This window comes from Dama dama, chromosome 26 (assembly GCF_033118175.1).
Source record: "Dama dama isolate Ldn47 chromosome 26, ASM3311817v1, whole genome shotgun sequence".
Lineage (NCBI taxonomy): Eukaryota > Metazoa > Chordata > Mammalia > Artiodactyla > Cervidae > Dama > Dama dama.
Genome location: NC_083706.1, coordinates 20,981,421 through 21,004,516, shown reverse-complemented (window position 1 = coordinate 21,004,516; position 23,096 = coordinate 20,981,421).

Below are 23,096 nucleotides of genomic sequence, written 5' to 3'. Positions count from 1 at the left end.
AGAGTTGGACTCACAAAAATCAGTTCCACAGGACATCTAACTATGAACACAGTGCTTCATTTCTGCTCTCCACTCTGAACTCCTTTCAAGGGGCGTGAAAATCAGCATCTGCAGCAGCACACGATTTAATCCTTGCAGAGGTAGATGGCAAGTCCCACTTTACAGCTGACATCTATTTCACACCACCGCTCACACTCTCTCTCTGGAACCCACCCGTTTGTTCTCTGTATCTGTGAATGTGGTTTCAATTTGTTTTGTTTGTTCGTTTGTTATGTTCCCTTCTGGCCTGGAGGGTTTCTATTGAAAGATCACCTATTATCCTTATGGGAATCCCTTTGTGTGTTATTTGTTGTTTCTCCCTTCCTGCTTTTAATATTTGTTGTTTGTTCTCCCTTCCTGCTTTTAATATTTGTTCTTTGTGTTTGATCTTTGTTAATTTGACTAATATGTGTCTTGGGATATTTCACCTTGGGTTTATGCTGTTTGGGACTCTCTGGGTTTCTTGGACTTGGGTGGCTATTTCCTTCCCCATTTTAGGCAAGATTTCAGCTATTATCTCCTCGAGTATTTTCTCATGGCCTTTCTTTTTGTCTTCTTCTTCTGGGACGCCTATGATTCCAATGTTGGGGCGTTTCACATTGTCCCAGATGTCCCTGAGGTTGTCCTCATTTCTTTTGATTCTTTTTTCTTTTTTTCCTCTCTGCTCCATTTATTTCCACCATTTTATCTTCTACCTCATTTATCCTATCTTCTGTCTCTGTTATTCTACTGTTGGTTCCCTCTAGAGTGTTTTTGATCCCATTTATTGCATTATTCACTTTTAATTGACTCTTTTTTATTTCTTCTAGGTCTTTATTAAACATTTCTTGTATCTTTTCAATCTTTGTTTCCAGGCTATTTATCTGTAACTCCATTTTGTTTTCAAGATTTTGGATCATTTTTATTATCATTATTCTAAATTCTTTTTCAGGTAGATTCCCTATCTCCTCCTCTTTTGTTTCACTTGGTGGGCATTTTTCATGTTCCTTTAACTGCTGGGTATTTCTCTGCCTTTTCATCTTGTTTAGATTGCTGTGTCTGGAGTGGGCTTTCTGTATTCTGGAGGTCTGTGGTTCCTTTTTATTGTGGAGGTTTTACCCAGTGGGTGGGGTTGGACGCTTGGCTTGTCAAGGTTTCCTGGTTAGGGAAGCTTGCCTCGGTGTTCTGGGGCATGGAACTAAATTTCTTCTCTCTGGAATGCAATGGAGTGCCCAGTAATGTGTTCTGAGAACTCATTTAGGTGTGACTTTGGGCAGCCTGTATGTTGACGTTCCGGGTTATGTTCCTGCATTGCTGGAGAATTTGCATGGTATGTCTTGTTCTGAAACTTACTGGCTCTTGGGTGGTGGTTGGTTTCAGTGTAGGTATGGAGGCTTTTGGATGGTCTCTTATTACTTAATATTCCAGGTAGTCAGGAGTTTTCTGGTGTTCTCAGGTTTTGGGCTTAAGTCTCCTGCCTCTGGATTTCAGTCTTATTCTTCCAGTAGTCTCAAGACTTCTCCAACTCTACAGCACTGATAATAAAACTTCTAGGTTGGGGTGAAAAGTTTCTCCCCCATGAGGGACACCCAGAGACGTTCACAGAGTTACATGAAGAAGAGGAGAGGGAGGAGGGAGATAGAGATGAGCAGGAGGAGAGAAAGGGGGACTCAAGAGGAGAGAGACAGATCTACGCAGTTTTCTGTTCCCAGAGTGTTCTCCGTAGCCCAGACACCCACAAAGATTCACCGAATTAGATTGGGAAGAGAAGGGGAAAGGAGGAAATAGAGGTGTTCTGAGGTAGAAAAAGGAGAGTCAAGATTGGGAGAGAATAATCAACACACTCCTGAATAAAAATGGGAACTGAATATTGGATTCTTAAATGTCCACAATTTATATCATATACTGGAAAACATAGATTAAAAATCTGGAGTAGAGGTTAGACTCTTAAAAATACAATATTAAAGACAAAAACCAAAACAAAAAATTTTAGAAATATATATGAAGTTCAGTTTAAAAATAGGGCTTCTCTCTCTTTTTTTTTTTCGCAAGGTTATAGTGTAATGAAAATGAAAGTTAAGGAGTAGTAGAGGAGTAATAGAGGACTTTAAAAGGAAATAAGAGAAAAAGAAAAATAGAGAAAAGAAGAGAAAAAGGAAAAAAAAAAAACAAGAAAAAAATTTTTCCTAATTAAAAAAATCGTAAAAATCTATGAAAATGAAAGTTAAGGAGTAATGGGGGAGTAATAGGGAATTTTAAAAGAAAATAAAAGATAAAAAAGAGAAAAGAAAAAAAAGTTTTTTTAATTAGAAAAAAAAGTAAACATATATCTAGGAATTTCCCTGGAGCTGTTGTGGTCAGTGTGGGTTCGGTTCAGTTTCAGATAGCTCCTCGTTCCAGCTTATACTTCTCTATATGTACAGGCCCCTTGTGGTGTTGTCGGTGTTATCTACAGGGATTTAATCTGTTGCACCGATGTTATCTACAGGGATTTTAATGTGTTGCACCAGTCCCTTCTGAAGCGCTTCCCTTTGTTTATTTGGCTTCTGTTTGCCAGTCTCTTCAGTACCCAACTTCCGCCCTGACACAGGCGGGCGGAGGTGGTCTCTTATTCAGGTTGCTAGTTCCGTCGTGCTGCGGGGAGGATGGGCGCTGCTTTCCCCGTCTACACTGCTCAGGCTCCTGGCTTCTCTATATCGAGCGTGCCCTGCGCTGCGCGCGGTTCCAGCCCTTGGGTGTTCTGCAAAAGCGCGGACGCGGTTGGGCCTGCGTTTTGTGCCTTCTCCGTCAGAGCGGCTCAGGCAGCCAGGGGCTTGACGGGCGCACTCTCCCCGGGTGCGGTTCGCCTTCTCCCCTCTGCGGTCCCAGCCTCAGTTTCCACCCGCGCCAGTCGGGTGCGTGCGCCTTCTGCCCTCCGCGTCCCCAGCCCCAGTCCCCGCCCTCGCCGGTCCGGTGCCTGCGCCCTGTGTCTCGCCGCGACCCTCCCGGCAGATGTCGACCATCCAGAATCTCAGGAGGTCTTTGGTTAGAAACTGGAGGCCTGTTTGCAGTGCGGTAGGGGATGCGGTCCTTGGGGCCGAGCCTGCCCTTCCCCTCCCCCCCGCCTCCAGCCTCCTGTGGGGCTGGGCCGGTCCGCAGCCGGCTAGCTCCTCTGGACTTGCTCCGTCCCTTTGTTCTGTGAACGGCCGGCAGTGTGTTAGGGCCGGTTAATTTTCTCTCTCTCTCTTGCTATCCCACAGTTAAGTTGGTAACTCACAAAAGCTCCCTCTGATTGTCCTCAGGGCACTCAGGCCTGGTCCTTACCCTAAGCAATGCCGCCCGCTCCTCTCTGATCCGCACCCACTTGCTGGTGGCAGATGCGGGCGTCTGGGGTACTTTTCTGCTAGGAGTTGCTTTTAGGCACGTAATCTGTGGGTTTTATTTATTCTTCCCCTCCCAGTCAGGTTGCCCTCTGAGATTCAAAAACTTCCCCCAGACCCGCCAGTGCGAGGGTTTCCTGGTGCTTGGAAACTTCCTCTATTAAGACACCCTTCCTGGGACGGATCTCCATCCTTAGCTCTTTTGCCTCTCTTTTTATCTTTTATATTTTGTCCTACCTCCTTTCGAAGACAATGGGCTGCTTTTCTGGGTGCCTGATGACCTCAGCCAGCGATCAGAAGTTGTTTTGTGAAGTTTGCTCTGCGTTCAATTGTTCTTTAGATGAATTTGTTGGGGAGAAAGTGGTCTCCCCGTCTTATTCCTCCGCCATCTTGGCTCCTCCTCACAAAACAACTTCTGATTGCTAGCTGAGGTCATCAGGCCTGAACCTCTTCATCACCTTAACCTGTGTCAACTTAAAGAAAATGAACAATACCAGAGTTGCAAGTTAAGTTTTATTTGGGGCAAAATGAGGACTGCAGCCCAGGCGACAGCACCTCAGACAGCTCTGAGAAATTGCTGCCAAGAGGGAAGATTGGTATGTGTGTGATTTTGGTGAAGAGAGGGTACATGTAATCATGCACATATTTTCTCTCAGAAAGTTTCTGCTTGTCAGAGGAGTGGCTGTTAGCATGAAGGATTTTAGAGCTTTTGTAGATATGAGGAGATAGGAGAATTAGACTCACAAATTGGCTCCAGAAAATATCAAACTGTGAACAGAGTGCTTCATTTCTGCTCTCCACTCTCAACTCCTTTCAAGGGGCGTTAAAATGAGCAGCTGCAGCAGCACATGATCTAATCCTTGCAGAGGTAGATGGCAAGTCCCACTCTATAGCTGACATCTATTTCACACCACCCCTCACACTCTCTCTCTGGAGCCCACCCGTTTGTTCTCTGTATCTGTGACTGTGCTTTCATTTCCTTTTGCTTGTTCGTTTGTTATGTTCTTAGAATCCCCATAAAAGTGGGACATTACGGTCTTTGTCATTTTGTGTCTGAATTGTTTCACTTAACATGATGACTTCTAGTCCACCCATGTTTTTGCAAACAGCAACATTTCATTTTTTTCATAGCTGAGCACTATTTTCTGCGTGTGTGTTTGTGTGTGTGCCTTTGTGTTTATTCATGATAATAGGCACTAAAGGTGCTTCCTTACCTTGGCTATTGTAAATAATGTGGAGACAAACAGTGAAGTGCTGATCTCCTTTGGAATCGTTTTTGTTTTATTTGGGTAAATACCTAGCAGTGAACCTGCTGAATCACACGGCAGCTCTACTCTTCCTTTACTGAGGAAATCCTATACTGTTTCCCTGGTGCTTCAGGGGCAAGGAATCCGCCTGTTCCTGCAGGAGACGCAGGGTACTCAGGTTCAGTCCCTGGGGTGGGAAGATCCCCTGCAGAGGGAATTGATAATTCACTTCAGTATTCTTGCCTGGAACATTCCATGGACAGAGGAGCCTGGCAGGCTACCGTCCAAGGGGCCTCACATGGCCGAGCACCAGAGCACTGCAAGGTAGCATCCCGTCTCAGCTTCTCGGCTTGTGGGCCTCGGGTTTTCCCGACATCTTTATCAAAGAGATTGCCTTTCCCCAAGTACATTCTGATCTCCTTTGCTGTAAATTGATTGACTAAAATAGCTTTAGGTTATTCCTAGACTCTATTTTTTTTTTTTTTGCATTGATCTATGTGCCTCTTTGTATGTCAATATCATACTGTTTTGGGTACTATAGATTGATTACATAGTTTAAAACCAGAAAGGGCGAGCCTTCCAGCTTCACTGCCCTCTCTTTGATCCGTTCTTCTACTTCAATAGCGTGTCACTGAACTCCTCCACTGAACTTTTCAGTTCAGATACCGTATTCTCCAGCTCTGTGATTCCCGGTATTTTCTCTATGCTAAACTTTTTACTCTGGTTATGCATTGTTCTCCTGACCTCAGTGAGCATGTTCATGATCATTACTTTGAACTCTTTATCAGGTAACCACTTATCTCTGTTTCATTAGGGTTTTCTTTGAGGTGTTGTCTTTTCTTTCAGTGGGAATATATTCCTTTTTTTCTTCGCCGTTCTAGATTTTCTGTGTTGATTTCTATGCATTGTATAAAACAGCCACGCCTGCATTTGTAGTGTGTGGATGAAACTACAGTCTGTCACACAGAGTGAATAAGTCACAAAGAGGAAACCAAAGATTGCATGTTAATGCGCATGTATCGAATCTAGAAAAATGGTACTGATGGACCTATTTGTGAGGCAGGAGTAGTGACAAAGATATAGAAAATGGGAATGTGAATGGGGGTCAGGGATGGAGGGAGAGGGTGGGATGAATTGGGAGAGTGGCATTGACACATATACGCTCAGTTCAGTCACTCAGTCGTGTCCGACTCTGCGGCCCCATGGACTGCAGCACACCAGGCCTCCCTGTTCGTATCAACTCCAGAGCATGCAAAACAGACAGCCAGTGGGAAGCTGCTGGATAACACAGGGAGCTCAGCTGGGTGCTCTGTGACAGCCTAGAGAGGGGGGCCGGGGGCAGGGGGAGGGAAACTCAAGAGGGAAGGGATATGCATGTACATACACATCGCTGATTCAGCTTGGTATGTAGCAGAAACTAAAACAACATTGTAAAGCAATTATATTCCAATTAAAAAACAAAAGCAAAGAACAACAACCCCTTTCTATCCTGAAGGAGCAGCCTCGTATGGAGGGTGAAATTTATCATTTAACCCTGACCCAGCCTTTGGTTGTTTCTCAATCCTTCATGATTGTCTAAGCAACACTGTTCTGTTCTTAGTGGAGTTGAGGGTATGCTGAGACCGGTCCCTGTCCCAAAGGGGAGAATTCAGATAGCACCTAGATGTAGGCTGATGGCAAGCTGGATCCTCAGGCAACAGTTTTGGTTCATTACAGTGCTTGGAAACTATGAACTTAAAGTTTGCTGAAGACCACAGCCAGGGACTCAAAGGGTATCCCCTACACAGCAGCTGTGAAAACAACCGGGGCACCAAATGTGTGCACAAGCTCCTTTCCAGGAGATATCAGCAATCTGCTGTGAGATGGAAGATGTGCGAGAAGATGGAAACCACTTGGACTCCAGTCTCTGGAGGGTGATGTAGCCAGCATCTTGATGGGTGTTAAATTAGGAGACTGCTTCTAGTCTGCAGGTACTAAGGTAAATAGACAGGCATCTTTCCTGGAATGACTGGGCCTGTTTCAGTCTGCTGCCTCTGCTGTGGACTCTGAGGACTTTGCCACAGTGAGTTTACACAGGCCCTTGGTTCACTTTAGCCTCGTGGGTTCCATAGATGGAATCCCTGTTGCCCTTTCAAAGCTACATGTTTTGGGGTTCATCTCTCAGGTGGACGTCCCAAAAGTTGGGAAGCCAGATGTAGGTCCAAACCCGTCAATACTTAGGGAGAAGCTGGGAGTTGTCAGATCCATCCCAGATGTGTGTCACTGTGCCAGGGGTGGAGTTTATGGCACAGCTTCTCCTTCCTGTCTCAATGCGGGCTGCTTCCCCCCACCCCCACCCCCATTCCCCTGATATGTAGGAGTCACTCAGCCAGTTTCTGGATTCCTGGAAATCCATACAGGTATTATACAGGAATTAATAGAGAAATGTCTTCTTATGCCAAGGAGTGTGAGTTACTCTGTTCTCACAGGGAAATAGTTAAAATTACATTCTTTCTTAGAGGTGTTGTTGTTCAGTCACCAAGTCATATCTGATTCTGCACAACCCCATGGACTGCAGCATGCCAGTATTCCCTGCCCCAGATGAATACAAGCCTATAAAGAATTTATTCTGAAGAAATTTTGCATACCAAGCCTATGATTTATTGACCCACCTATGACTGGGCTTCCTTGCTGGCTCAGAGGTAAAGAATTTGCCTTCGTTGCAGGAGACTCAGGAGACGTGGGTTTGACCCCTAGATCAGGAAGATGCCCTGGAGAAGGAAATGCAGCCTACTTCAGTGTCCTTTCCTGGTGGCTCAGATGGTAAGGAATCTCACTGCAATGCAGGAGGCCCAGGTTCAATCCCCACGGGAAGATCCCCTTAAGTGGAAAATGGAACCCACTCTAGTATTCTTCTCTGGAGAATCCCCATAGACAGAGGAGTTTGACAGACTGCATTCCATACGGTCACAAAGAGTTGGACATGACTGAGTGACTAACACTTTCAGTGTGCGTTTCCACTTGTTTAATTTGTTTTTTTGCCTCTGCATTGGGCATCTATTCCAATCTCAAGGAGCTTGCCATTTATATTTTGTTTTAGGATTTTTATAGTTTCAGGTGTTATTTTCAAGTCTTTCATAAATTTTGAGTTAAGTTTTGTGTATATTGTAAGATAGTCTTCCAGTCTGATTTTGTTTTTTTTGTTGTTGTTGTTTTGGCACGTGGGTCTTCAGTTTTCCCAATACCATGTATTAAAAGGACTCCCCTTTCCCCATAAAACTCTTGCCTCCTTTGTTGTAAATTAATTGGCTGTATATGTCTGGGTTTATTCCTGGCTCTCTATTTATTTACATTAATCTATGTGCCTCTTTGTATGGCAATACCATACATTTTTTGTTTGTTGTTATTGTTCATTCGCGAAGTCCTGTCTGGCTCTTTGAACCCTATGCTCTCTAGCATGCTAGGCTTTCCTATTCTTAACTATCTCCCAATGTTTGCTCAAATTCATGTCCATTGAGTCCATGATGCCATCCAACCATCTCATCCTCTGTCATCCTCTTTTCCTCTTCTCCTCAATCTTTCCTAGTATCAGGATCTTTTCCAGTGAGTCAGCTCTTTGTATCAGGTGGTGAAAGTATTGGAGCTTCAACTTCAGCATCAGTCCTTCCAATGAATATTCAGGATTGATTTCCTTTAGGATTGACTGATTTGATCTCCTTGCTGTCCAAAGGACTGTCAAGAGTCTTCTCCAGAACCACAGTTACAAAGCATCAATTCTTTGGCACTCAGCCATCTCTATGATACAACTCTCACATCCATACATGACTACTGGAAAAACCATAACTCTGACTAGACAGATCTATGTTGGCAAAGTGATGGCTTTGCTTTTTGAATACACTGTCTAGGTTTATCATAGTTTTCCTTCCAAGGAGCAAGCATCTTTTAATTTGTGGCTGCAGTCACCATCTGCAGTGATTTTGGAGACCAAGAAAATAAAATCTGCCACTGCTTACACTCTTACCCCATCTATTTACCATGAAGGGATGGGACTGGATGCCATGATCTTAGTTGTTCTAATGTTGAGTTTTAAGATAGCTTTTTCACTCTTCTCTTTCACCCTCATCAAGGGCTCTTTAGTTCCTCTTCATTTTCTGCCATCAGTGTAGTATTATCTGCATATCTGAGGTTATTGATATTTCTCCTAGCAATCTTGATTCTAGCTTGTGTGTCATCCAGGTCGGCATTTCACATGAAACACTCTGCATAGAAGTTCAATAAGCAGGGTGACAATATACAAACGTCATTCTCTTTGACCAATTTTGAACCTGTTTGTTGTTCCAAGTCTGATTCTAACTGATGCTTCTTGTCCTGCATATAGGTTTGTCAGGAGAAAGATAAGGTTGTCTGGCATTCCTATCTCTTTAAGAATTTTCCACAGTTTGTTGTGATCCACACAATCAACGGCTTTAGTGTAGTCAGTGAAGAAGCAGCAGATGCTTTTCTGGAATCCCCTTGTTTTTTTCATAATCCACTGAATGTTGGAAATTTGATCTCTGGTTTGTCTGTCAATTGTAAACCCAGCTTACACATCTGGCAGTTCTCAGTTCACAGCCTACTGAAGCCTATCTTGAAGGATTTTGAGCATTGACTTGCTAGCATGTGAAATGAGTAGAATTTTATGGCAGTTTGGACATTCTTTGGCATTGTCCTTCTTCAGGATTGGAATGAAAACTGCCCTTTTCCAGTACTGTGGCCACTACTGATTCCAGTTTATAGTTTTAAAGTAGAAAGTGTGTACTTCAAGCTTTTTCTTCTGTCTCAAGTTTGTTTTTGTGACTTGGACGTTTTTAGGGTTTGATGCATTTTGTCACTTCAGTTATTAGTTTTATTTTTATGTAAAGATATCTCAATTGTATTGAGACATTGAGAAACCTATTTTTGACTTTCAAAAAGTGGCTTTTGCTTAATATGTCCTTCTCATGGGGAAAAACAGATAATATAAAAATCATTTATTTTCAGAGGGGGTCATTTTGTTTGAGAGGTAGTTAAAGAACACTGGGTTTTGAGGTGAAATTAAAAAGAGGCAGCATATTGGGAAAAGGTATGACAGGTGGTCAGAAACACCAGAAGATACTTAGCCTACATATTTCAATTAGTGCCATTAGCAGTGATTTAAATATGGTGAATTTCAGATAATTTTTCCTCATTTTTAATATGTGCATTTTTCATTTAGGGGCCCCAATTATAACAAAAATAATATTTAAAAGGAAAACTTTAGTTTTGTGTAGTTTATGCTAGAGTTCAGTTCAGTTCAGTTGCTCAATCATGTCCGACTCTTTGCGACCCCATGGACTGCAGCACGCCAAGCCTCCCTATCCATCACCAACTCCCTGAGTTAACTCAAACTCATGTCCACTGAGTGGGTGATGCCATCCAACCAGCTCATCCTCTGTCGTTCCCTTCTCCTGCCTTGAAACTTTCCCAGCATCAGTTCAGTACAATTAACTTGCTCAGACATGTCCAACTCTTTGCGACCCCATGGACTGCAGCACATCAGGCCTCCCTGTCCATCATCAACTCCCAGAGTTTATTCAACTCATGTCCACTGAGTTGGAGATGCCATCTAACCGTCTCATCCCCTGTCATCCCTCCTCCTCCTGCCTTCCATTTTTCCCAGCATCAGGGTCTTTTCCATTGAGTCAGTTCTTCGCATCAGGTGGCCAAAGTATTGGAGTTTCAGTTTTAGCATCAGTCCTTCCAGTGAATATTCAGGACTGATTTCCTTCAGGATGGACTGGTTTGATCTCCTTTCAGTCCAAGAGACTCTCAAGAGTCTTCTTCAAAACAACAGTTTAAAAGCATCAATTCTTTGGCACTCAGCTCTCTTTATTGTCCAAATCTCACATCCATACATGACTACTGGAAAACATTTGTCTAGTCAAAGTCCAGCTTTGACTAGTTGGACCTTTGTTGTCAAAGTAATGTCTCTGCTTTGTAAAATGCTGTCTAGTTTGGTCATAATTTTTCTTCCAAGGAGCAAGCATCTTTTAATTTCATGGCATCAGTCACCATCTGCAGTGATTTTGGACTCCCCAAAAAATAGTCTGTCACTATTTGGATTGTTTGCCCATCTATTTGCCATGAAGTGATGGGACCAGATACCATGATCTTTGTTTTCTGAATGCGGATTTTTAAGCCAACTTTTTCACTCTCCTCTTTCACTTTCATCAAGAGGCTCTTTAGTTCTTCTTCACTTTGTGCCATAAGGGTGGTGTCATCTGCATATCTGAGGTTATTGATATTTCACCCTGCAATCTTGATTCCAGCTTGTACTTTTTCCAGCCCAGCGTTTCTCATGATGTACTCTGCATATAAGTTAAATGAGCAAGGTGATGATAGATATACTCCTTGATGTACTCCTTTTACTATTTAGAACCAGTCTATTGTTCCGTGTCCAGTTCTAACTTTTGCTTCCTCACATGCATACAGTTTTCCCAAGAGGCAGGTCAAGTGGTCTGTTGTTCCCTTCTCTTTCAGAATTTTCCAGTTTGTTATATTCCACACAGTCACAAGTTTTGACATAGTCAATAAAGCCAGAGTAGATGTTTTTCAGAAGCTCCCTTGATTTTTTGATGATCCAACAGATGTTGGTAATTTGATCTCTGGTTCCTCTGCCTTTTCTGAAACCAGCTTGAACATTTGGAAGTTGACAGTGCACGTCCTATAAGCCTGGCTTGGAGAATTTGAGCACTACTTTACTAGCGTGTGAGATGAGTGGAACTGTGTATTCTTTGGCATTGCCTTTCTTCAGGATTGGAAGGAAATCTCACCTTTTCCAGTCCTACGCACACTGCCCAGTTTTCCAAATTTGCTGGCATATTGAGTGCAGCACTTTCGCAGCATTATCTTTTAGGATTTGAAATAGCTCAACTGGATTCCATCACCTCCACTTGCTTTCTTCGTAGTCATGCTCCCTAAGGCCCACTTGACTTCACATTCCAGGATATCTGGCTGTAATTGTGTGACCACGCCATTGTGATTATCTGGATCATGAAGATATTTTTGTGTAATTCTTCTGTGTATTCTTGCCGCCTCTTCTTAATATCTTCTGCTTGTGTTTGGTCCATAAGTTTCTGTCCTTAATTGTGCCCATCTTTGCAAGAAATGTTCTCTTGGCAGCTCTAATTTTCTTGAAAAGATCTCTGGTCTTTCCCATTCTATAGTTTTCCTCTATGTCTTGCATTGATCACTGAAGAAGGCTTTCTGATCTCTTCTTGCTATTCTTTGGAACTCTGCATTCAGATGGGTATATCTTTCCTTTTCTCCTTTGCCTTTCGCTTCTTTTCTTTGCACAGCTATTTGTAAGGCCTCCTCAGACAACAATTTTGCCTTTTTGCATTGATTTGTCTTGGGGATGGTCTTGTCCCTGCCTCCTATACAATGTCATGAACCTCTGTCCATTAGTTCTTCAGGCACTCTATCAGATCTAATCCCTTGAATCTATTTCTAACTTCCAGTGTATAATTGTAAGGGATTGGATTTAGGTCATACCTGAATGGTCTAGTGGTTTTCCCTACTTTCTTCAATTTAAGTCTGAATTCAGAAATACAGGTTTCGTGATCTGAGCCACAGTCAGGTCCCGGTCTTGTTTTTGCTGACTGTATAGACCTTCCCCATGTTTGACTGCAAAGAATAAAATCAATCTGATTTTGCTATTGACCATCTGATGATGTCCATATGTAGTCTTCTCTTGTGTTGTTGAAAGACAGTATTTGCTATGACCAGTGCATTCTCTTGGCAAAACTCTTATTAGCCTTTGCCCTGATTCATTCTGTACTCCCGGCCAAACATGACTGTTACTCCAAGTATTTCTTGACTTCTTACTATTGTATTCCAGTCCCCTATAATGAAAAAGACATCTTTTTTGGGTGTTAGTTTTAGAAGGTCTTGTAGGTCTTCATAGAACCATTGAACTTCTTTACTTCAGCATTACTTGTTGTGGCATAGACTTGGGTTACTGTGATACTGAATGGTTTGCCTCGGAAACAAACAGCGATCATTATGTCGTTTTTGAGATTGCATCCAATTACTGCATTTCAGACTCTTTTGTTGACTATGATGGCCACTCCACTTCTTGTAAGGGATTTTTGCCCACAATAGTATATATAATGATCATCTCAGTTGAATTACACCCATTCTAGTCCACTTTAGTTTGCTGATTCCTAAAACATCGATGTTCACTTTCGCTATCTCCTGTTTGACCATTTCCAATTTGCCTTGATTAATGGACCAAACATTCCAGGTTCCTCTGCGATATTACTCTTTAAAGCATTGGACTTTACTTCCATCACCAGTCACATCCACAACTGGGTGTTGTTTTTGCTTTGACTCTGTCTCTTCATTCTTTCTAGAGTTATTTCTCCAGTGATCTCCAGTAGCATATTGGGCACAAACTGACCTGGGGAGTTCATCTTTCAGTATCCTATCTTTCTGCCTTTTCATACTGTTCATGGGGTTCTCAAGTCAAGAATACTGAAGTGGTTTGCCATTCCCTTCTCCAGTGGACCACGTTTTTCCAGAACCCTTCACCATGACCCGTCTATCTTGGGTGGCCCTACACAGCATGACTCATAGTCTCACTGAGTTAGACAAGGCTGTGGTCCATGTGATCAGATTGGTTAGTTTTCTGTGATTGTGGTTTTCAGTCTGTCTGCCCTCTGCTGGAGAAGGATAAGAGGCTTATGGAAGCTCCCTCATGGGAGAGACTGACTGAGGGGGAAGCTGGGTCTTAAACTGGAGTAGCTCAGTAATTTTCTACTTGATGGCGAAATGATTTCTCCATGTGCTCAGACACTGAAAGAGCAGACTCACTCATTACATAAATTAATAAATGTACTCATATGGTAATGCACCTGGAGTTCTGTCCTAGAATACAATTTACTTAAAATGTCTCTTCAATGCCCAAAGTTGCATCTTATAAGAATAATCTCTTTAGAGGAGAATTTTCCCTGCTTACCAGGCAGTCTATGAATGAGCATTGAACATAGTATAAAAATCTTAGATAGCAATGGTGTAACCTGTCTTTGACACAGATATCGACGTAATCATGTGTAACTCAGGCATTCTATGAAACTAATTAGCTTCTACCAGGTATGTATCTCAATTCTAAGGGGAGGGTGGCAGGGAGGATTATTGACTGGTAACTTTGAAAGTACAAAGATGAAGCAGGGATAATAAGAAGCACAAACTTTTCACAGTCTTCATAACATTTGATTGCTTTTATTCTTGAAATTAAACTGATCAACATGTAATAGCAGAAATTTAGGCTACTCAATTGGTATTAAGAGTAGCCTATTAATGAGGAAACATCCCATAGCCCGAGCAAATTTTGAAGTCATGAGCTTCTTCCAAATTGTTAAAAATAATCCTCCTGTGAAAATAGAAACATTTATGTTTCCAGCTAATAAAACTATGAATACAACTTTAAAATCTAAAAATATACAAAATAAGATGAAAATTCTCATTACAGGATTTGTAACATATTAGTAACACTGTCTGACTAATAGGATTGTCATAGGAAACAGGGAAATGCATTGTGTTGGACAATCTAACAGCATAAAAGAAGAGCTATTTCTCCTTGTGCTCGCTTTGGCAGCATATATAATAAATGAGCTGTTTCCCTTATTTGAGAATGAGGTGTATTCAACAGATTCTCACCCAGTGTAATAGCCACAATATTTTATGCAATAAATTAAGCACAGTTTGTTGAGACCCGTCACTAACTCCGTTCTCACTCTTGTTTGCAGTGTTTCGTTTCTAGAGTGAACCTTTTCCCGCGAGGAGGGAGACCTGTTTGCTGTCCGACTGTCACTAAAACTACGTGATACTTGCAACTTGTCTTCCCTGATCCTCAGGATTAACCCATGAAAAAACGGGCAGGAACTGGAGACTCCACAGCTGTAATTCTAAACGATTGAGACTTAAATGTGTAAGGTTCACTAGTTCATCATAACGTTTGTATTTTCCACGCAGGTAATATTATGTAGTGAAGAAAAATGAAACCCCTAAAAGTGAATTTAAACAAGCTGGAGTTTAAGTTCGCTTCAGCTATTTACAAAGTATATCATTTTGGACATGTTATTTAATGTCAAATGAACTTTTTCTTCAAAAATGTAAACAATGCTATGAATTTCCTACTGTACCTAAAGACAGCAAATAAAATGATGTGTGAAGACAGAAAGCTCAATATCCATTATTTAATTGATGCTCAAAATTTTATATAACTGTCTCTCTGCACACAGTTTTCTTACTTCCACCCCAACCATCCCTGTTTCTTATTATATTCTCTGTCTTGGTGGAAGAGCACACTTTATCCTGGGAAGTAAACAACAATAATGAAGAGTCAGATTTTCACAGACTAGCAGTTTTGAATCCTAAGCAAAAACCCAGAATATTATTAGGGTAGCAATAAGAATTTTAAGAAGAAACCTATAAAAGTGTTGATTTTAGACCTGTCACTATTGCAGAAGCTACATAACATGTGAGGTCCTGGAAGGGTAGTTTTCAGGAACTGTCATAATTATATTCAATATATCTATAATATAGCAGGTACTCAATCATTCCTGTTGAATGGATCATCAAATATATTTAGTTCTTAAATGACTTTGGTTCATTTAGGCTCCATGGGTAGTATAACTCATAATGATACCTGTGCTTTTATTTATTTTTGTAGTGAGTTTTGCTGCAGTGATCAGTGCTTTTTCCCGTCTGCTGAATTTACTCATGAGAACATTACGATCCTGATCTGTGAGTAGCCTGTGTGGGAAACCCACTAGGAATTCTGCTGAACTTTCAAAGTATGGACGATATAATACTGCCTCAAAAAATTCTGCAGTCACTAGAAAGTCCACAGAGAAGTCTCGTTCAGTTTCAGAAGAATAGAATGATCTAAACAAAGGACACAAAGTTAGCTGCATGAGTTACAAAATACTTCATTTAAACGCAAATCAAATTCTAAATGTGTCTTTTCTCCCATGTTCCTTGGGAATTTTATGCTATTTATTAAATAATTGACTGAACCAAACCTAGTTTCAGTATATTATCATTAATCCTCACACTTTCTTCTCCATTGTGCCTGGCTGAAGAATCTAAGTGAAAGTGAAGTCACTCAGTCATGTCCGCGTCTTTGCTACCCCATGGACTGTGGTCTACCAGGCTCCTTTGCCCATGGGATTTTCCAGGCAAGGGTACTGGAGTGGGTTGCCCTTTCCATCTCCAGGGGATATTCCACATCCAGGGGGTGAAGCCGGGTCTCCTGCATTACAGGGAGATGTTTTTCCATCTGGGCCACCAAGGAAGAATCTATTACATAGCAAGAGAGATGGCAAAACTTTGAATCACAATGTTTGAAAATTGTAGCATCTTAACCAACCCCCTCTCTTACTTCCACTAGATTTACTCTGGGTGCTTTCTCATTGTGTTTCTCCTATATCTAATTTCTGTGCCACTAATGTCTAATGTCACTTGTTTTCCACAAACACAGTTCAGGGACTAGATACTATGAACCAATACAATGAATAGAAGGTTATCTGGTAGCAATTTCTGAAAATTCTTCAACAACATACATAATTGACTCATGTTTATTGTGTGTATATGCTAATATAATTGCTCCTAATTCCTAGGAAATAAGAAGTGGACTAGAAACTTGCCACAGAAATCAAGTCACCTTCTTGAGTAGGACATAACAGGGGACAAACAAATGGACAATAGATGGTTTTTCTTGAGTTCATCTAATTTAAAGACTTAAATGGCATGCTCAATTGTCTCTTGCAGAGAACAACCATAAAAACTGAATAAAATATTAAAGACACATTCTATGATGTCAGAGTGGACAACAATACTGACACATTGTGAGTTCAACATTTAAGAAAAAAGGTATGATAGCCTGAAAATTTACATGTTGAAGTTCATACTAAAGAGAAGGAGGGATAGAGTGCAGATTTTCTCTTTCTCTCATCTCCATGTGAAGACACAGATTCCATGATGGAAGAAGGCAGTCATCTGCAAGCCAGAAAGAGGGCCCTCAGCTGAAGCTGACCATGCTGGCGTCCTAGTTCTGAACTTGCCACATCCAGAACTGTGAGACAATAAATTTCTGTGATGTAAACCACCTAGTTTATCGTATTTGGTGATGGCAGCCCTAGTTCCTAATAAGAAGGGAAGACTCTAGGCAATGAAAGATTTTGACAGGTATTGCTCTAATGTCGACATGACGAGAAAAGTCTTTCATAACGTTGTGGAGCTGAGAGAAGAAACATCACAGTTAGTGATGAACTATTAATAAATAGGACTCTACACACACACACACAAACATACAACAAAATACCAAGCCATTGAAAATCACTGGGTAGGTTTTTATTTATTTTTTTTTAAACCAGAAAAAGTATTAAATAGTAAAGGAAAAAAATTAATAAATTGGTCTACACTGAAAAATTTTCAAATTAAGGAGACATAATTGAAAGAGTGAACTGATAAGTATAAACTAAGAAAAGCTACATTCAAGATATATAGCTGATATGTGACTCTTAGATGAACTGCAAGTAAAAGTGGAAAAGCTATTTCCTTATATTATGGAAAATATGAGCTATGAACATTTGAGGCAATCAAAACTTAAACATTATGTTTTACTATGCCAGAAAAAAAAATGAGTTTAATTACATCACATAAAGCAATTCTCTTACACATCACTGAACTTCGGTTTTGCCACATCAATGGCAGCTTGATGGGCAACCCACATCTTAAAGATCACTGTGTCCTCATCTGTGTCATACTGAGGAATTCCTCCGGTAGTGGAAACTATCTTTCTGGATTGCAGATACTGTAGAATGAATAAGATTTATGTCATTAAAAGATTTTACAATAAATTAAAATATATTTAATTACCAGTATCATGAATTCCTGAAAAAGAACATTGTAACATACTTATCTAGCTGATTGTTTAGAAATGAAATTTACTTTGAGAATAGATTTTTACACTTAAAGATGTCATTTAACTTTGTTTTGTATAGAGTTTTATGCTGTTCTGTTTGCAGAGGCAAACATAATTTGGTGATTATTACATGAATTCTATTGAAAAAATGTTTTTATAAATACAATTATGCCAATTTGAAATTAACTATTAGGATCCCTTCAGGATACTAAGCAGAATGATTAGAGCGGGAAGGGACAAAACTCTAACATAATTTCAAATGCATATAAATGTGAAGTTTAGTCTAGTTTTAAATCAAAAATCCCAACAGAAGAACTCCATTCAGTGTTTTCATTCATTCCATTCATAAAAATATCATTGCATTCTTTTACCTTATAAAACCTGTTGGCTATATCCATAATTTGTGGATAGGCTGCATGGCATTCCTCAACTGAATAACAGAAGTTAGATCTGTACTCCTCTCGAGGTAGTAACTCTACCTCATATGGCAAATTCCCCAAAAATTCAGATTCAATTGCACCAAGGAAATATGCAATAACCACATAGAAGTTAATGCCTGCAAATAAAATAGGATGGAGATATCTGGAGCCATTAACTGTCTATACAAAGTAGGGGTTAACCAAGGGGCTAATGCTTAATCTATACTAATTATCTTATTTATTCTCCAAACTATCATGTTGAATTTGTTGGCTCTAGGAAATGCATATGATTATGAGAACTTAGGGATAATCACAGTCAGGAAAGTCTCCATTGGGGCACACTCTGGATACAGAAATTTGTATATGAATCTACTTAGTTCAATCCAGTTCCAAATTATTTATGTCCTATATTTATTTACCCCTTACCTAGGGAGCAAATAATCCGATTTCGCTCAGGAAAATATTTACTTCAGTTTGGTTACATATGTTGATGATATTTGTGGAGATTCTCTGCCTAGTCTGAGGAAGAGATTTTGATATGACCATCTTGTTCTATCTTAGCTCTCTTAAGGATGGCTCTAAAACCCACCAAATTTCTTCCCAAACAACCTTGAATACATTTTCTCATTTTCAGTTTGACTTTCTTCTGGTTCTTGATGCTAATTCATTTCAACCAAGTCCTCACTCTAGTCTTTGGACTATTTATCTACTTCTTGATTCCTCGGTTCATCTTGTCTACCAGGATTCTGGCAGCTCCCAGGCCAAGGTTATTCTTAGGCCTACTCCTCAGCCAGGCTTTGGTCACAGGCATGAATCCATACCTTCTGCTAATGAAGCACATCCTTCCACATTCCTGCTTGACAATAAGGGAACTATTTTGATTGTTAATCTAGATGTCAAGGAGAAGCCAGATACTGGTGATACAAAACATAAGGGAGAAGACACAACTGATAGATAGGTATTTCAAGGAATATTTTCAAGCCTTTTGATGACAAGTCATTTTCTCATTACATGAAACCTAGTGCACTAGTTGACCTCATTTCACTTATTTCTACTTTTTGCCTTAATTTTCACGTTTGAGTGGATGAGTCTCAGCATGAAATTTACCTTGAATTAGAAGAATTTTGTTCATTGCCAAGTACAACCTTTATTTTGAAATTCATATTTATAAATTCACTCTTCCAAAACTTTGTACCTAATGAAGATATGTTCCTGCATAAACCAATCAGAAGGAGCAGATATGTTAGGTGTCCCCTATAGTGAAATTGGTTTCTAAGGCACAAAATGTCTTGGAATTGAAAATAATAAATCATTATTAAGTTCTTGCTGTTTTTTTAAATTAGGGGTTTAAGGAGGAAAACTTAAGTGATTAAGGAAATGAATTGAGAGAGAAAAATGAATGTTTAGACTTTCTATTACTAGCTTTGTGTTAAAAAGCAAATTGCTCAACCTCTCTTGCTTCTGCTTGACTCTCTGTATTATGAGAATATTGATTTAAGATCATGGCAAGGGTTGAATTAAATCTCTCTAAATGGCTAAAGTGAGGGTCTGGAATGTGTAAGTGTGAAATAAATAGTAGCTAGTTGTAGAAGGGACTAGGAGTGGGTGGAATATGCAATAGAAAGTTTGAAATAATAGGTACTTGAAAGTATCATTTTCTCCTTTAGTATCTACTTAAAATGAACAATGGCTTCCCAGGTGGTACAGGTTAAAGGATCTGCCAGCCAATGCAGGAGATGGCAAGAGATGGGGTTTCAATCCCTGGGTCTGGAAGATCCCCTGGAGTCGGAAATGGAAATCCGTCCCAGCATTCTTGCTCAGACAGAGAAGCCTGGTGGGCTACAGTTCATGAGGTCTCAAAGAGGTGGACACAACTGGGCACGTGCCCACATCTCTGACACAAAATGACAGTGTACTGTACATCATTAATTTAGACATCACCATAGCAGAGTTATCATTCAAGCTTTCTTTTAATTGATCATCTCCTGGGAAATTGCACAGAAAATTGTATATGTTTACAAAGGAAATATCAAGAGTTAACCCAACTTAGCCCATCGCATAGAAAAGCAGAGGTAGCAGGCCCCACAGCCACAGATCAAAAAGGAAGCATGGTGAAATAGAACACTTACCTCCCCAGGCACTGTTGATAGATATGCAGCTGGAGACTCCAGACTCATAGGCACACCGTGAACTATTGGGAGGCTCTGAAAATCTATCTACAGAGTAAATAGCGGAGGTGAAAAGAGTTGAACCTTGAATACAAAGTCATAAGAGAGGAAAAGACTCATATGCTCCCCTCCAAAGAGTAAGAGGGTTATTTCTGCTAACGATATGGTCCATTCATATGAATAGCATTTCATTCACTTTGAGAGCTCAAAGCTTCTCAGAAATTCCAGCCTGTATAGACCTTTTCTTGCATTTCTCTGTTTTTTTTTATGTTTCTTTATTATTTTCTTTACCAACTCCTTCTTGACTAAGCTGGACCTGCAGAGCGTTTCACAATGCAGTCTCTGTGGGTTCTTCTTTTCTTCCTAAATCAAAAGGCTTCATTGCAATAATTCAAATGTGCAGAACTTTGTTTTTTTTTCAAGGCACCACATTCTAGACCTTGTTTCATTCTAGACTCCTTCTAGTCACATCCAGAGAAGACAAGGAATTTAAAAGCAATTTCATGACAGTGGGAAGCTGATTTAGTTCCAGAATCTCAGTAATAAGATAATTGATTGAAGAAGTGGTGAGAGCAAAATACAGATGGAGAAATTCACCCCAACTGAGGCAGGAGAGAGAGAAGCTTTCTCCCTTTCTCAGAGAGAAGCCTGGGTTCTGAGCATCACACTTGTCTCCTCGTCCTATTCGTTTAAGTGCAGGAAGAGAGCGCTGCATTCTGGACCAGCTCCTCCCTGTTTTCAGCCCTTTGTTCTGCCTCAGCCTGACATCTATCAGGAGAGAGACTGTGCAGTGAGGGCCACATCTTATTACTTTCCACTAATATTTTTGAGGCAAAGCCCAGGCTTTGAAGGGAAAGAAGGTTCCTGACCTTAGTTTGTGTGATACCTCACCCTGGATTTCGTAGCTAAAAGAAATCTTGTCTTATTTCCTATATTAATCTCACCCCATTAAACGGAGATATTTATAGTGTCACATTTATCTGAGAAGCCTGTCAGGCTTTGAAAAAAACAAGAGTTTTTTTAAACTAGAAGGGGACATTTCTTTTTCAAACAATAAGCTTTTTCAGTTTACAGGAATTTATTTTCAAAGGTGCAGGAATTTATTTTTAAACCAGGAAGTCTATAAAATGTAAAGCAAAGGTGTGACAAATAACTTTACTAATCAAAAGAAGTATTTGATTCGTTATTATAAAAGCCTGAGAACTTAAAGATAAATGATTATATTGACTGCATTGTTTATATTGACTGAATGCCTGAGCATTCAGACAGTAACACTTAAATAGATTAGCTGTAATGCCATGCCTAGCATCAAAGAAAGAGAAAAGCAATTTTCCTTGAGAATACTTCAAATGTACATACCTGTTTCAAATAGCCTTCCATAAAGTAAAGTCAGTGCCCAAAACACATTGCCTGTATTGTTTTTTCCAAATGAAGCAAAATATTTGTTTGATTCTGTTATAAGGATCTTATATAATCTTAGTCGATCCATATATTTCCAGGGATCAATGATTATCTTGTTATTCTGCACTGGAAATTATGAGATGTCTCCATCAGTTTGGTCCCAAAAAGGGGGGGTAGATGTCACTTCCATGGGTGGCTGACCCTGGATCTGGGGCCAAGCCCACAGGAGAAAAGCTCAGGAAGAAGAAAGTGGGGCTCACCAAAGAAGACCACATCCTCTCCCTGCCTGTTGGTCCTAAGCGTAAGTCTCAAACAAAAGCAAGTTATATAGCAGACGGGAGGGAGTCCTTGGGCCAACTAGAGAATGATGAATATCTGAGCAGGTAAAACACTGACCAGCTAGGACCTGAATTAATGAGAAAATAAATGAGCATCTGCCAACATAGATTTAGTAATTAAAACTGCTAAGGCTATTGCAAAACACTACAAATAAATCATTCGCGCACATCATTTTTTCCCAATAGGCAATTATTTAATGTGGTTTAACTTACCTAAACATTATCAGTTTTTCTAAAACATTGGATTAAATTTAACTCAAATACTTTCATTGTTTTCCAGTTTTATTGAGAAACAATTGGCATACATCATTGCCTAAATTTAAGCATACAGCTTTATAGTTTGATTTACACATATTGTAAAACGATTATCACAATAGTTTCAGCTAGCATCCATCCTCCCACCTAAATACAATAAAAAAGAAAAGAAAGACAAAAAGGGAAAACACTTTTCTTGTGATGAGAACTGCTAGGATTTACTGTCTTCACAATTTTTTAATATATTATATAGCAGTGTTACCTATAGTTATCTTGTTGTACATTACATCCCTAGTACTTACCTTGTAGCTGGAAGTTTGTACTTTCTGACCTGTCTCCTTCTGCTCTGGATTGTATGAGTTGTCTGTGTCCTTTGGATACGAATCGCCTGTCAGATGCATGGGTTCACATGTTTCTCCCGTTGTGCACACTGTCCTCTCACGTTGCTGGCGGCTCTGTGTTCGGTCTGGTGCCGTCTCGCTTGTTTATTCTGAGTCGTTCCTGTGCTTTCTGTGTGGATTCACTGCAGTGCTGACGGATCTCACGCCAATGCGCTTGCTGCCTGTGTTTTCAGAGTTTCCGTCAAGGAGTTTCATGTTCAAGTATTACGTTTAAGTCTGATTCCTTTTGAGTCAATCTTTATAAGAGTGTAAGATATGGGTCCAGTTTCATCCTTTCACTTGTATTTATTCAATGATCCCAATTCTATTTATTGCAGACATTGTCTTTTCTGCATTGAGTGTTCTTGTATGGCTCCGTTGTCAGATCTTAGTCGAGTGATTATGCTTGGGCTTATTTCTGGATTCCCTATTCTGTTCCACTGGTCTATTTTTCTGTTTTTACGTCAGTATCATAAACTTTTGATAGTTACAGATTTATAGTATAGATTGAAATCAGGAAGTGTGATACCTTCTACTGTGTTAC